Source organism: Cuculus canorus, chromosome 4 (genome assembly GCF_017976375.1).
Source record: "Cuculus canorus isolate bCucCan1 chromosome 4, bCucCan1.pri, whole genome shotgun sequence".
Lineage (NCBI taxonomy): Eukaryota > Metazoa > Chordata > Aves > Cuculiformes > Cuculidae > Cuculus > Cuculus canorus.
In genome coordinates this window covers 70,039,422-70,056,135 of record NC_071404.1, presented here as the reverse complement: position 1 = coordinate 70,056,135, position 16,714 = coordinate 70,039,422, and positions in this window count along the sequence as shown.

Genomic DNA, 16,714 nt, shown 5'->3' with positions numbered 1-16,714 from the left:
AGGCTCATGAAGAGGCTGAGAAAGGCAAAGCTTTTACAGTATAACACCGCATGAAAATGTCACAGAAATTTTGTTTGCTGAGTAGAAAATGGCTACATAAAGGAAAATTCAAGTGAGACCAATATGGTTTTAATTCCTTGGTGGCACAGGAGAAAGAAATAAACAGCCTCTCCCCCCCAACACGCTTCCTATGGGAGGGACATGGGGTAGAACAGCCCTGTGTATTGGCTTTTCTACGCGTTGCTGCTGCAGAACCTGCTGCCAGGTGAACAGGCTGCACACGACCAGGATGCACATACATCTGATATTGTGTCCGACAGCCCACATCCAACCAGCGAATTCTCTGTACATACAGTTAGCTCTGCCTGCTGGTAGAAAGCAAAACCGGTCATAAATCCTCCCTTCACAGAGTGTAAGGTATAGGCATCACCACATCCTAAATTTGATGGTCTTCTAAACTTTCTTACCTTGCAAATTTATTTCAGTAAAAGAATGTGTCGGGGAAATGACTACCAGTTATTTGTTCACATTCTGTTTAAATAAAGGTTTAAGAGTTAAAGTGTTACTAAATTATGTTCTCACTATGGATTTGCAAAATGAATTGGAAACAGCATAATTAAAAGAATATATAATCAACTTTCCATGCAAGCCATTAGAAGGGATATCGTATTTTCACATGATACACATTTTCATTTAGGACCAAAACTTATGTTTACTTGATCTCTTCCTCTTTGGGTTGGAACCCAAACTATTCTATGATTCTATGATTCTATGATTCTATGACTGCTTGGGAACGGTGATCTGAATGTGTTTGGATTATGGGGGAGACAGGAATTTCTTCCTGATGCAAGAAATGAGAAGCGAAGGGAGATTTTGATTATGTCCTTGCCAGTTCTAAAAAACTCATAACAATTCCATGTTTTAGAAAGACTTTTCATCTGTGTCTGTTTCCTTTCAGAAAAAATGTATTTGCTTGTAGTAAGCATTAAGCCAATCTGTGTCTAACAAAGAATGCTTGCATTGGGGTTTTTTGTTGGGGAACTTTATAACATCTTATGTTATAGATGTCTTTGTGGGTGTAGTCTGGAAAGAAAGGTACATTTGGATGCTTAACTTGAACCTCAGAACTGACTCACAGTCTTCATACTAGACAGCTATCACAGAATGCTATTAATTAAGTACCCTGATTTTTTGAGTGATTCCAGTTTGGAAGTTGTTCTCCTAAGGAGGATTAATGAGGTTCCAATTGTCCTGCCGTGGGGCAAGTGTAAGTAATGGAGTCACACACAGGCTCCAGCTTCAGGAAGTCTGCAAAATTTAATGGTTGGTTTGACCTTGACAAAATATTCTATTTAATAGAGGGGCAGACTGGAAGGTTTGGTTGGTTCAGGTAAAAGTGTCCATTCTGTCAGCTGTATGCACAATTCAAAGGATGGTAAAATCTGAATATAAAAGACAGAGTTTACCTATATAATTGAGGAGGTACCATACACATTTTGAGATTTATTATCATGTAGATAATCCTCTAAACTTACCTAACTCTTAGCCAATAGAATGACAGCCACATTATCAGGGGGTTCTATTTCTTCAATATTTTCTTCCTTCATTTTTGTCTTAAACTGGATACAAAAACCTTCTCTTCTCCAAAGCTATTATTTAATGTACTTAACTGTGAAACTAATGATAATTAGTAATGATCCATTTCATTGTTCTGAATCTGTCTCTTTAGAGATTTGCGTGGTTATTCAAGCACTGAGCTTTCTCACATTTACAATATCCCTTTTCTACAGACCCTGCAATGTTATGTTTGGTTAGAGAAATTTCCAACAAATAATCACATTTTCAGGAGCTTCAAGATGGAAGTCTGAAAAGACAGAAAAAAAAAATGAAACTCTATTTACACACTTTACTACAAAATCAGATTAGTATATTTACTAAGAATTTATACCAAGAATTTTTACCAAGATTTTTTACTAATTTTTACAAAAAGTGAAGATGCTTAGAACTTCAGTACTTAAATAGTTCACTCTGTGTACTTTACCCACACACACTCCAAATCTTACTTTACTCTTGTAAACTTACAAACTCTCCAGCTGGGATAACTTTGAATAAGATAACAGTCAGCCTCAGAAATCCTCATTTATCCTGTTGAAAATTACTTTGGCAAAAGCACAATAGATACTCTTATGACAATTTTTTTTTTAAGTAATAAATGACTTGGCTTTTGTTCAGAAGCTGTACAACATCAAAACACAATCATTAAAAAACTTTCTTCTGGACATTTCCCACTTTTATTCCAATGCTAATAGTGACCATAGCAACTTGTTTCTCATAAGTCACTCTGCTCCAAAAGCAGCTTGTGTGGTATAGGAATACTCAAAATGCTAGAGATGGGAATGCAAAATCTCGTTAAGAACCTCTATTGAAATTTTAAGTAGCCTCATACAACAGCCAATATTCACAATAATGTTTTTCATTCTCTTAGATCTTTTATGAAGAAAAATGAAACCACTGTAAAAGAGTTAATGTGGTAAATTTAATGTATTAGTCAGAAGTTAGTAATCAGAAAATGAATAACTTTACAAACAATGTAAAATTATAAGCTATTTTATTAGTCTTATGCTTCAGGGCAGCAGTGGCACTAGGGACAATGGAGATCTCAAAATCCCAGTATCAATTTACCTTGGCTCCCAATCTTTCTTTATCTGTTACACAGCCTTACAGCACTCTCTGCAACAACCAATGCTTCAGAGGCATTCTCGGGCAAAGTAGCTTGTGGAGATAATCTGTTGATATGTTCTAGACTCAGATATGGAATTTTTTTTGCATCACAGGCAAGACAGTGAGTTTGTTTCACGTGACAGATTTTAATTCAACTCACAGCTTTTCTGAACTGTACAGCAGTCTCATTCATTAAAAAATAAATTATTTAAATCTGTCTGACAACAAAGTAATATCCCATTATTGCAAACAAGGATAATGAACCAAGAAATCATTGTATTGCATTTAAATAAACATGTAGATATTTAAATAGCACCTAAGCAACAAAATATTGACTGCTGACGGAACAAATCCGAGTTTGTCCCAGAGCTCTGGCATGCTAGAGAATCCAGAAAAATGCTGATAATGCTGATCCCAGTGTACTGGTATTTTGAACTGGTATATCGTGATAAGTCTAGAACATAACAAGAGGTTTCATTACTCAGAAGGGAGGAAGATATATATACAGGGCGGTCAGTTCTGGCTAATGCTTCAATTATTAGATCATCTTTTGACAGAACGCTGTAGAGGAGATGCCTTTAAGAAAGGCATCCAATACTCAAAGCAATTCTATACCTCTTAAAATCCATATCTTGCCATACTCTGATGAGGAGGATAATGAATAGTCTCAAACCATGTCAAAACAACTGCACTTTATTCTTCACATACAGAGAACTTAGGCGAGGGGAAGGGAGAATCAATTTTAATTTTCTAAATGATGGAATCAAACTTGTAAAAGAATATTAAGTAAGAGTAATTTCTTTATATCTGTACGGTTGCCAAGGATGTGCTTTTACAACACAATTAAAAGTTAAGGAAGTTTTCCTTATGTATTCATAATAAACCACAAACTTGTGTGAGAATTCAGTGCAACTCTAGCACTGTTTACCTTCACTTCACCTTTTCCGCCCTGGAGATTGTATCTATACCTACCACATGTAGATAGCTTTTATGTCACTCATGAGAATTCCAAAACCAAGGTAGCATAGTCATTCTTTTCCTGTAAAACAAAAGAAAGATTATCAAATTTCTTGAACAGAAGTGTTCAAGAAGGCAACAAGAAGACATATGCCCATGGAATCCTAATAGATGGGAAGTCGACCTAGAAGGAAAGTGTTCAATAGAATCATCCATTTATTAAAACACCGATACAATTTAAATTGTAAATTTGATTTTGCAGTTGCGTTGGTTAGTTTTTAGTAGGTGAGTATAACTCAACCTCATCAATATTATTGGTGTGGTTTTGTTTGTTACTAACACCAATAAATTTCATAAAAGTAATTCGTTAACAATATGAAGTTTTTAAGTTAACAATATAAAATTAACCTTGAAAAGGTAGATAAGTGGGATTATTTACTTGAGATCCTACATAGTTCCTCTAAAATTAGATCTTTGTTGCTCAGCCAAAACATTTCTGGCCTGACGACAGTATCTTACAGAGTTGCAGGACTGAAGCTTTAACTTCTTTTTTTTCATTCCCTCATCAGTAAGACAAGGATGCTGATTCTCTCAAGCTCTGAAACATTTTCAGAATAAAAATATCTCAGGACTAATAAGTGTCCAGAATTTAGTATTTATAATAGTCACTAGCAGTTTGCCTTTTTTTGTTAAACAACAGTAAAGCAATCTACAAACAGTTAAGGATTCATTCAGTGGACATCCATTATTTAAAACAATATGTGAACATGAGGACTAGTTTTTGATATCTGTTTAGAAAAAAATTATACCATATGCGTGTTACTAAAACTTCATACAAAAACTACAAAAACTTTGCGTATTTCTACAATTTTTCCTCACTAAACAACAAAACCAGTTGTCTCTATGGGATTTTATTCTGAATTCTTACAGGAATGCCTAACAATATCAGCTGAAAAAAATAAACGAGAATTTATACAGATTTTGTTTGAATACAACATTTGTACATGCATCTGTATGCGTCTTGCTCTGTTTATCCTACTTAAAAGGTCTAAGACTTCTGCGGATTCATCCCTTGGTATTCATATGGCAAAGTGCAGCTTCTATTTGCACCTGAATAAATGTGAGACAGTGAGTTGATTATTTCTGACAGTTGGTATAGTGAGAAGCAAACATACTGACAGAAATCCATGTGCACCACTAAGAATAGAAGAGGAGCAAAAGGTAACCTGCCTGACTCAGTTATAAAGAGATAGCCAAAGTATTTTTACTAAATGATAAGAAAAGAACACTAAATTAAAATGTTAAATCAAATAGCCACATGTTCAAATAAGTCAAATCCTAGTAGCAAATAAAATTGCCTTAGGAATCAGCACTTTTAAAAGACACGTGCAACTGCCTCATGAACTGACACTGAAAAATAATTCTTACTTAATAATATGTGTTAGTACAAGAAGAATGGCATTTTATTCTAATTATAATTTTATGAAGTAATAAAAATAAAGTATTATTCTGCTTCTGTATGCACGTTCCTCTGTTTACAGTAGCTTGTTTAAAAGGACTCTGACTCTATAAAGGCAAAGTTTACTCTCTCAGTAAAGTTGCGTCCTTTATGTTTATGAAAATGTTTCTTCTCACTGCAGTATTACCAGCTATGGAAATGTTGAAACAGTGAGAAAATGTAGCCAAAAAGTGGAAACGCTGCTTGGATTTAGTAAAAACAATTAGAAAGCCCCAAAAAAATGAAACTCATGCTGTGTTTGTTTCCATCTCTGATAGCTCATAATGCATTTTAACCACAGGAATCTTCCCATCAGGTATTAATTACGGTCTACAGATAAAATCATTATCATTATGTAATGAAAAATATGAATAAATTACTTTTAATATCATGTGCAGTAGAAATTCAGCAAAAGCCATGCAATTTTTATATTGGCATTTCCCGTTGTAAGATTTGGTCCTGTCTGCTGTGGACATTATTTGGCATTTATTTTTCCTTCATGATAAACAAACAGATTTACTGAAAGGTCTCTCAAAATAGTCATGCATTCTTCTTGTGTATGTTAAAGAATACTATGTTTGCCCTCCACATACGCTCTCTTACTGCTTCTGCCGTCGTTTTTCTTCTAAGAGCCTTGGAATTTCTATTTGTGCTTGATTGCTCTACTTGAATGAATAAAACAGCTTCCAAAGTAGGGCTCAGTTAAGCATTTCTAGACTTTTTGCTAAATAAAATTCCTTTTCAGGGACCCTGCAAAACCACCATTGAATACAATCCTTCCAGCCAGTATATTCTAAGTCCATGTCGATACATTACGAGCAATTTTTGAAACAACTTTGCTTAGAAATTTGTCTTGATTTTACAGTTTTAACAATCCCTAAAGGTTGCCTGGTTGGAAAGGGCTGAGTACACTTAACCTGCTACTGAAAACTCAACATTAATGAGTATCTTCCAGCAGATGTAGGAATAAAGTGGATTCCAGAACAAATACTGAACAGATATCACAATTATGGGGCATCTTCATTGAATATACTGCAGCCGATTACCACTGCAAAATGGACTACATGGAGCTTGCAGTAGAAAAACCATATGCAGGAAAGATGTCTCTGACAGGTAGGACAAATTCAGAGGGTAGGCAAGGAGGTAGTTCTGTTGGTCTGTACGTGCCACGGGCATAGATTGGTCTATAACCAATTTTAGCAATTGGTACATAAGCAACATATGACTTTTTACAAAAGTATGTGATGACAGACAAGATAAGAAGGAAAGACTTTGTGAAGAAGCAGGGGATGAGACTAGATGATTCAAAGCATCCTCTGTTCCTCTAAACTAGATTAAAAGGAGGTGATTGCCTGAAGCAAGTGATCAATATTACCATGCTTGAAATTATTCATCATGTACTAACTTGCATGTTGCCTGTGGATGCAAGCTCATCGTTAAACATCTTAGATTCCATGCTTCTAAAAGAAGCTGGTCAACTGAGTTATACAATTTGCTTTCTTTAACCTGTTTAAAATAAGATCATTTTACTTCATGTCCTGACATATTAATTTCTGTGTGTGCGTGGATACACTGTACAATGTACATAGGTGTATGTTCATAAGTAAAACAAACATTCCTCAATAATCACAAGACAAAAATGCAAGCTCTGCCTGGCCTAAAAAGTAAACTTTTGAACAAAGAGATTTGAACCAAAAAATCACAGAGAATATTTACTGATATTGTTCTAAAGAATTCCTCTCCTGTATGTCTGTCCAGTTACCTCTCCTACCTTGCAAAAGATTAAAGAAGAAATTAACTAATAAAACAATTCATTTCCTAAAAATAGATTAAAATGTTACTGCACTAAGACAAACTTGGGGCCAGACTTTCAGGCAAAACTGAGTTCCTTTGCCATCAGTCATGGATGATGTGAGAGACTGCTACCTGGCAGAAAAATTGCTAAGTTGTTTTTTGGCCCTCTTGGAATCCAGAGGGGGATTGGCCATTAAATTCTTTTGGGGCAGCATGCCCTTTAAAAGATTTTAAAGATCTTCTGTCATACAGAAAGCTTACAGTGACATGACAAAGCATTATCCAGCATGTCTCACATATCCATTGCCTCTGTGTTGAGACAGTGCAAGGAGAGGAGGTACTTGGGGAAAGTGCGGCAGTAAAAAATGTGCAGAAGAAGATGTGGCTCAAACCACAGAAAACAAACCAACCGTGTGATGAATTCCTCTTTGTCATAAGTTTGCAGAATAAAATTAAAGATGAAACACTTGCCAGGCTCTACTGCAGATGATTTGATAAAATATTGTTTTAAGAGACCTTAATCACATGACTACAGTCATTATAACATAAATTGGTTCAGAAGAGATTTAATTAATTTAATGTATTTGGCTGTAATTATTATTCTGCATTTATTAGGTAGGATTTTTATTAGCTTAATGGTTTTATACATTTATCAGATAGTCACTGAACAAAATTTCAGTTACTCATAAAGTATCTGAATAAATCAGCTGTCTTTTTTTTTTTCTTTTAAACTGTTTTATTATAATGATTTGATATTTTGGCTCTTACCAGTCATAAGAAATTTCTGCTGCTTCACTGAGAAAAACCTCCATCCAATACCCACTAAAGTCAATAAAAAGATCCAAGTGATTGCATCGCACTATAAATTATGTTTAGAATATCTTTATAATACAATGGCTCCTCCAGCATTCAGTGTAATTCACAAGGATTGCTCCCATTTTTATTTTTAAATAAACAAGTCATTTTAACACTTAGTTTTAGAGCAATTACTCATGCCTTTGACAAACCTTTTTACTTTTATTTTCCAAATGCTTTAAGGCTGCCTACATATCTTTTCTAGTCCTATGTTATGGTGAAAATGTGCAAATTCCATCATTGGAGGCCTTTGGTATTTTAAAGTTTGATTCGGCTTCCAATAAAAATAAAAATACACATATTTACCTTGCAAAGGGAATTTATGCATTATAAAGCCGTGACTGAAAAAAATGTTCAGAAATGCGTAGCAAAAAGTTAATTTAAAATTGACATTATTTATTGCAGCGGTAGCACTCACACTACAAAAAGTTGAAATATATTTTGATATGTTCATTTGAACTTAAGTACATTTAGTCAACTGCATTACAGGGACAAAGTATGTCCTTGTGTCCATCAGACTTGCTGCTGTGCCACAGACACTACGTGTCTGAAGACTACAGCTTGCATGAGTTTGGTAAAAAGTCTTTTCCACTGTCCGATGTCCTCTCAGGTGTCCTTGTGACATGCCTTTAGAAACCAAATAAAAGTTAGGGAGTATATAAGCTTTTGAAGCTATGAGAGGAGACACTGATGAGCTCAATTTCTGTCTGGTTGTTTTGCATTCATTGCCTACAGAAAAACAACCGCTCTTTCTGTGGATTAATGTTGCCAGTTTATCACCAGTTTGGCTTTACTGCTGTAGCGCAGAAAGGTAAACAGAAAGTTTCAGAGCTAGTGGAGCTCCATTGCATTTTGCATACACTACACACTCTGTTTTGGTCAAAGTTCTCTTAAAGCTACTGTCCAAAAATGTCTTAAAATGGGCTTCTGAAAAACAGTAAGTATTCTAAGGTATTTCCCCCTCTTGAGCATGGTTTGTGGTTTTAAGTTTACTTAGAGAATTAAATGATTCTTTTAGAACGATTTCTACTTAGACACAATTTAAAGCATTAGTAACTTTTGGACACCAGTTTTAATGATACTTCTAATGTAAAAATGGATTTATTTACACACAAGTGAACTCCACAGCAATCTCATCCTTTGCAGGTTGCAATTGTTATAGCCAAGATTAATTAATTAGAAATATTAAAGTCAGGATTAACTCTTGGACTTGATTCAGAAATCATTGGCAAGCTTGTGACTCTGGCATACAAATAATTTTTATTTTCAAAAGTTAGCACTATACTGACAATAAGTACTTTCAAAACTCCAAACGAATTGGAAGGTGAAAAGCATAATATCACAAAACTTGTACAAATATAAGCTCTTCTATATCATTGGGAAATTATTATCATTCATCTACTTAGTTTTCTTTAATGCAAGCATAATTTTTTTTTTATAGAGCTATCATTTCCGTTATGTAGCCCTCCATCCTTTTAACAAGAGTGTTTTTAAACTCTTAGTTTCGTGGTTATATGTTGAGAGGGGAAAATAAATCTGCCCTACTGTAAACAAAGAATAGAACTATGCATTGTTTCTAAAATGCTGTCATGCAAGAAGGCAAATAGAAATCATCAAATTTGGACCAAGATTTCATTTAGATAGGTTTTACTAAAATATGTTTCAGGGAGCTTCTCCATAAACAAGAGTCAATCTGCATATTTTTGTATCTCCAGCATTAACTTTCTTAAATACGCAGTGTGAGACACCCATTTCAACTGTGACTTAAAGTTGAAAAATAAGTTTTTAAATCTTATAAAACTAACTATATATGTACATACAAAATGCGAAAATCTTTTTTTCTGTAACATCAAACAAAATGTTAACCATTCTGCAAACCTCCAGAAAAATTTGCAATTTCGTCTGCTTTAAGCTGAAAAACAGTGACCTCTTTGCTCATAAGAACTAAGTAGTTGTTCACCCTTTGACCAAACACTGGTGGTCCAGATTGTTAATGTGATTTTTATTTTATCGCATTTCTTTTTCTAGTAGCGGTCATTTCAAAAGCTGTGGTTTTTCTCCCCTTTTCACATTGACCTGCTTGCCTGACTTTTCCTCTCTCTTTCATCAGTGCGCATCCAGGTAAGGCCAGACGTAGCCTGGCATAAACAGAGTTACCTTGTTTGGAGTCAGAGAAAGTGTTGTTAATGACTTCAGAAGGATTATGGCCCTTAATCCTTGGAACATTTCAGCTTGTCTGGTGTTGCTGTAACTACATCATGCAAAAAGTCTCTGGCTGTTTCTTCATTCTGATTTTTTATTCCCAGCACACCCCTAAACATTTCCTCTATTTTAACTTTAGCCCACGTGCACTAACACAGCACTAATTTCTTTCTACAGTTTTATTATTGCACAATATTTCAGTTAAAAAGATTTGGCTTGTATCCTCTGGCAAGGGGAATTGCTGATTTTATGAAATATTATCCGTCAACTTAGATAAATTTGTTCATTTTGCAAAGTTCTTTTTGCAAAAGAGTTAAACTAGAGGCATTTATGGTCTGTCCTAAATCATTTTTCAGTATGTTAATACATGGCTTACTATTTTTGAGCCGTCTTATGGAAATTATTATTAACTGTGTTTTTGTTTACTTTTTATATTCATTGATGCTCAGATCCTAAAGTTGGTAGAAATCCCAGGAAACCAGTCAGACATTCATTTTGGTAAATGCATATGCATGAATTATAGTTGTACACTAACTCATAAAGCTAGGAATTGCCAACAATAAAAAATTATATTCACTGTCAAAAGAAAATGAAGAATTCAATTATGTTAGAAAGAAAGAGGCCTTGTTTGTGCACTCCTTCCTACTGGGGATTTTTAGGCATATATAAATGTGAATGTTTCTACCATCATTTGAGTCTCAACACAAAGAATTTTTTAAGATGCTAGACTGGAAAGGTACTTCAAACTGCCTGAACTATTCATTTATGGTATTTCCTAGTAAAAAAAAAACAAAAGCAAAAAGAGGAAAAAAAAAAGACTTTGCTGGCTACTCCTTGCTGTTTTTCCTAAGGGGCAGGGAGCAGAAATTGAGATGACAAGGAGCAGGAGCACTTCCGCACCATTGGTGGTGCCCATGAGATGACAAGAAAAAGTATGAATTCTCTCTGGTTTGGTCTGCTCTAGCTAACATGAAATATAATTTACTGCCAACATTCATAAAAACGTGAGTAGATCTTGTATTTCTACACATAATAGAACACGGTAAGACCTCATATTTCCACACATAAATAATGCACCTTGTTATTTGGACTTCATTTTTTGTGTAATCAAGTAACATAGTCAATAACACCAAAAACATTTGGAATTTTTTGAACTTGGAAATATGACTGAAAGAGAATCTATTGCAAAATGATCACAAGCTCTCTGTCCCCAAAAGGTATCCTTGAGGGCAAAATATTACTCCCACATACACCCAGATCTAGGATTAAGCACATAAATCTACTTAATGGAATGAAAAAATGGGTATAATGTATTTACACAAATACAATATGAACTTCCATGTATGATAATGGCCAAAGACTGCTTTTTCATGTGCAGCCCACGTTATATCTAGACTTGTACTGACTAATCAATTTTGGTCTGATAGGCACTTACTGTTATCCTTCAAATTCAACAATAAGGTTAAGAGGGCCAGTAGGATTGAGAAATGACTGCTGTCATCTGTCTTAGGCGTGGAATCAATTTTTAAATGAAAAAGAATTACCATGCGAATCACCACTTTAAAGGAAGCACTTTACTATCAGGTTTTATAATACTAATCTTCTAGTCATCAGCCATCCTGTAAACAGTACATTTTATACTCACAAATGTAACATCTGACAGACATCCACATTTCTTACCAACATGCATCCTTAGAAAAATTTTCAATTTTGCATAAATCATCACATAAAAATTATCTCCAGGGAGGCAGCAGGAATAAAACTTTTTTTTTTTTTTTTTTCCTGCTAACATTTCCAAATTTCTGATTGGTTCTGGATAATTATTCAAGACCCTCTTAAGAACTTTACCTTTTGAGCTGGTCTAAAGTGTTCTTTTACAATAATATTCTGACACTACAACAGATTACTCCTTGGTAAACTCAATCACACAATTTATCTAGTTGGATTTTTTGTGGCTTTCTTAAGAAAACCCCAAGTGCTACACCTAAATTGGGGTGTGTGTGTGTGTGTGAAATTCTGATGCAGATTTGAAAGCAGAAAATACTGTAACAAAAGAGCTCATTTGAAACAAGATTAATGCAACCCCAGTGACACCACAAAACCAAAGTAAAAATAACTATGTGGAAGGGACAAATATACAGTACCTCTTCAGGAAGTCACCTCCAGATTGTCAAAACGCTCTTAAAACTCATGGATATCAACTCCTAAGTATCCTTTTTACCACTGTCTTCCACTATTATTTCATGGTGTCCAACAACCTTCATTAAGTACTAGATCTCCATATTATTTGTTGTGGATGTTTGGTGCATAAATATGAATAAATTATTAGAGGTGCGTGGACAAATTTTTTCTGCTGCATCCAGACATGAGGCTTAAATATGAGATAGCTTATCTATAATTTCATAAGTTACAGACAAAGAAGAGCAGCATCTAATATATTTTCAGTCTCACATGGGTAAATGTGGCATAAAAACGAAAACAAGAGTACATGTATTTACTTTTTCTGAACTCTTACTACATAATTTATTAGGCTGATACTCTTCATTATGCATCATACCCCATCATTTTTCTCTGTGAAGTCTCTTACAATATCAAATGAAGAAAACTTATATTGAAATTAATAATTTCAGAGTGAAACATTAATATTCAAATCAAATACTATGCTATTGTGGGGCTTCAGGGAGAAAAAAAACCTTTATGCTGAGCACAATGAAGGAGTGATAGGTATTTCTGTTATCTCATTCATTAGTCATTCTGGACAGTTCAGGCAAGCAGTTACCTAAAATAATAGAGAGCATTTTACTTTTTAAAGATTAATTTAAACTATACTTTATATAGAACTGCAGCAAACTATTTATTTATATATTTATTGATTCTGACACGATAGAATAAGTAATATTCATACAGCTGTAGCCAGGAGCCTGAAATAAGGCATGATAAGGAATATATTCTGTCTCTGCAGGAGGATGACCAACAAGGTCAAGATGTGCATTTGTCTAATAAACTTGTAATGCATTTCAGAAATTTATAAAGCAGACAGGGAAGAGGAGATATCTTACGACTGCTTTTCCAAATTTTACTTCCTTTTTCATTTTCAGCTCCTATCTATATCTCTTCTCTGCATAACTCCCATTCTGGTTTTAAACCTAACACGTATTTTCTCATTCAGAGACAGCTTTTGATTTCCTTCATTGACAGTATCAGTGTACAAGGTCAAGCACAGGTGCTATATCAATCCTACACATGATTTTGCGAGCTCTGATCGGCCACATCCAAATTTTCATGCTTGCATAGTGGAGAGCAGCATAACAAAAAAAAAAAAACAAAAATTATGGTTTAACAACAGTCAACTTTCTTACCTCCTTTTACCTTTCAATGGAGTCCACACTTTTCCTTCACAAAATAAGAACAAAAACCCAAACTGTCAGCAAAATCTCTTATATTTTTTTTCCTATCTTCAGTATTTTTCTGTGCTATTGTTTACACCATATATAAATATGAAATATTTACACAATGAATATATGTCTTTATCCAGACCAATCATTTAAGGAGGATAAAAACCTTCATGATTGGAGAAGATTAAGTATGACAACCTAATTTCTTATAGATATGCATACAAACTACTTTATAGCAAAAGAAAAAGAAAAGAAGGGAAAACTCTGAGGATTCTAAATAGCCATCTGAATTATTCTAGCATCATTAAAGTCTTAGCTCTATTAATAACTTCCTATTTGTAAGCCAGCACCCAATTCACTTGGTCTGAAGCAAATGAAATATCAGATTTAGAGTGGTGTTAACGTAAGGGTTGGAAGGGACTGAACTGCTTTGTATAACACTGTCCGTATCTGACTCCTTCTCTTCTACATATCTTCTACCTTAGTCTCAACCCTTTCCTGCTGTTCCCATCCAAGCTAGACCTCATACCAAGGTTATCTATTTCAGTTTCCAAATCAGGCTGTTGCCTGACTTGCTGGAGAATTCACAGGAGCTTTGTTTCAAGACATGGGTTTTGAAGAAACAAACAGACATATGCAAAACGTTCCCCTCACCACTGCGTGCTAATCAGCAATCTGAGCCATCAGATATTCTGTTTGTGAGAGGGCAGCAGTATGAATGTTTAATAATTAGCTCCTTTGGCTCAGAGCAGAGTCGTTCCCTTGTGACTTTAAAAGCTTGAGCTGTGAACTGTGTTCTTTAAGATGAAGTCCCTTTTTATCACTGTTACAAACGCACTTGGTATTATAATTAAAACCTCAGAGAAAGTGTTCCTGCAACTTTTTGAGCAAGCACTGATTTCCCTTAGCGCTGCTGTCCCTTTATCTTGGGTTGAATCCACAAATGCAGGTGTGTGCATGCATGTACACACAATTGTATGCGCTAACAAGAAGTAAAAGGGGATGACACCAAAAATCAGAGCCTTCATATGCATTTGGATTCATGCTCACTCAGAAAAACAGGAAGATGACAAGGCTCACTGCTCTGCTGGGTAAGGTCATTGCAAGACTGCACATTTGTCTTGGCTCCAGCTTGGATAGCTCAGCAGCATGAGAGGACATCTGTAAGTAACTGATTGTAAGGAAAGGATGGAGACCTCTTCTTCAGGCAGGAATGCCTGAGGCAGTAGTCCCCTGTTTGCTTCTTGGGAAGTCACCTTTCTACACAGATGACTATTTCTTACGTATAAGAGTTCATGTATTTTATTTGTTATTACTGTCTCTGATTATTAGTGCAGAACTGAACCAGGCAGCAGAGACTCATTTGTGGTACAAGACTACAGATTTGCCACAAGGCAAAATTTTAGGGTCCTGTTTTGGCACAAGCAGTCCTGACCTACAGTACTTTCCTCTGACGCTGCTAAACTTAACCTGATCTAAGGCTTGTAGGCATGTGATTCTTCTTAGAATAAAAATTGCACAGCTGCTTAAATTACAACTGTTGTATATTGAAGGACACTGGTGTAATTTGTTGGACAGAAAGCACTATTTAATGTTCTCACGCAGCCTTGGATATATTGTTGAATTGGTAGGAAATACGTATGAGACTCTTGATCTTTCTTCTAAAATGGAAGAGGAGAGGTTAGATTCTGCTGAGAGCCCCTTGAGGCAGATTTCAGTATTTGGAGTGAGTACAACTTCTACAATCACCTTCAGACCACGAGGCCACAGTTTGTCAGATGATATCCTCAAAGAAATGGCATTTCTAAAGGCTTAGGATGTTTTATCCAGTTTGCATATTTTTTTTAGTGGAACCCTAAGCCTACTGTCTTATCCTTCTCCAATTTCTGCATCTTTTTTTTTTTTTCTAGTTTGCAGCTTTCCTATATTCAGTATTTCTTCCTAGATCCAAAGTTTAACTATGAAGGCATAAGCACATTGCTAATAATAAATATTTCTGGCATTTATGTTATATGAGTAGCATCTGTAATTATATTACTCTTACTGTAAATAACTAAGCACTGATGCTTTTATGATGGAAATGAATTCAGAAAACTGCATATTTATAAATTAGTATCTTTCCTCTAAAAGAATATGACAACATTGAATACATGCAATTACCAAAAATACCTATAGTGATTAAAATGGTAATTAAGGATAGCCACTCTTACTACCATAAAATAAAGCAAATTACAATAAAACTATATTTAAAAAAAATTAGGCAGTAAATCTCTCCTTCTACAGTTTGAAGTAATAAAGTGCTTACAGACTGCTAGTCTGTTTGTTAACGACAGGTGGTGCAAAATACCTAGAACAGCAGCAAATCTTTCCTTACCTTTCACACAGGGGCATATAGCTGTTTCCAGAGGAGAAAAAGAAAAACATTAAGACAGCATAGGAGCTGAAAATCTGAATAATTTTCAAGTAGAAAGCAAGTCATTCTGCCTTCTTCACAGACACAGTTGTGAGGTTTATGTCCTAATTCTGCTCACACCAGCACCTGAAGGAAGAATTGATGTCTTATTGCGCACTCAATCAATGATATAATTTACAATAAAACTTAAATGGTATCATTTTAAGTCAGTGTTTTGAGTTGCTTACAGTTTCCTGACATCTATGACAAGTGTCCTGTCTTTTCTTAAAATATTCAGCAATGTGATCAACAAAATATTACCTAACAGGACAGAGACTCATGCAAGAACTCAGTAAGACAAATTAACTGTTATTAAACACTCCTGAAGAAACCATGAGAAAACTCTTATACTTTTTAATTCAGACATTAAAAAAAAATATTTTATAGCTGACTTTCAAAAAATTATCTGAACCAATTTTTCTAAAGTTTTAAATGTAAAGGCTTCCAGGACGGCAATAAAAGTTTCAGGAGACTCTGAGGCTCAAGAAAGATAGTTACAATCAAAATATCCATTCAAACTTCATCATAGGTTTTCTTACAATAAGGGAGTTTCGTTTTTACTGTAGAGTAAACATAACTGTCCTTTTCACTTCACTGCAGTTTCTCCACAGTTGAAGGGTGAATGAATGCCGCTGAATTGTGCTTCATTTTGGTATGTAATTCTTAAAGCTAGAAAACATTGAATATCTTGTGTAAAACTGGAAATTCTTTTCCAGTCTCTCCAATCTCTTCCAGCAAAAGGTTTGGTAAGCAGTTCCACTCATGACTTTTAGAAAGCTACAGAAAAGTATTGACAAAGCAACCACCACAAATCAGACTGGCAGGAAACTGTGGTGTTGC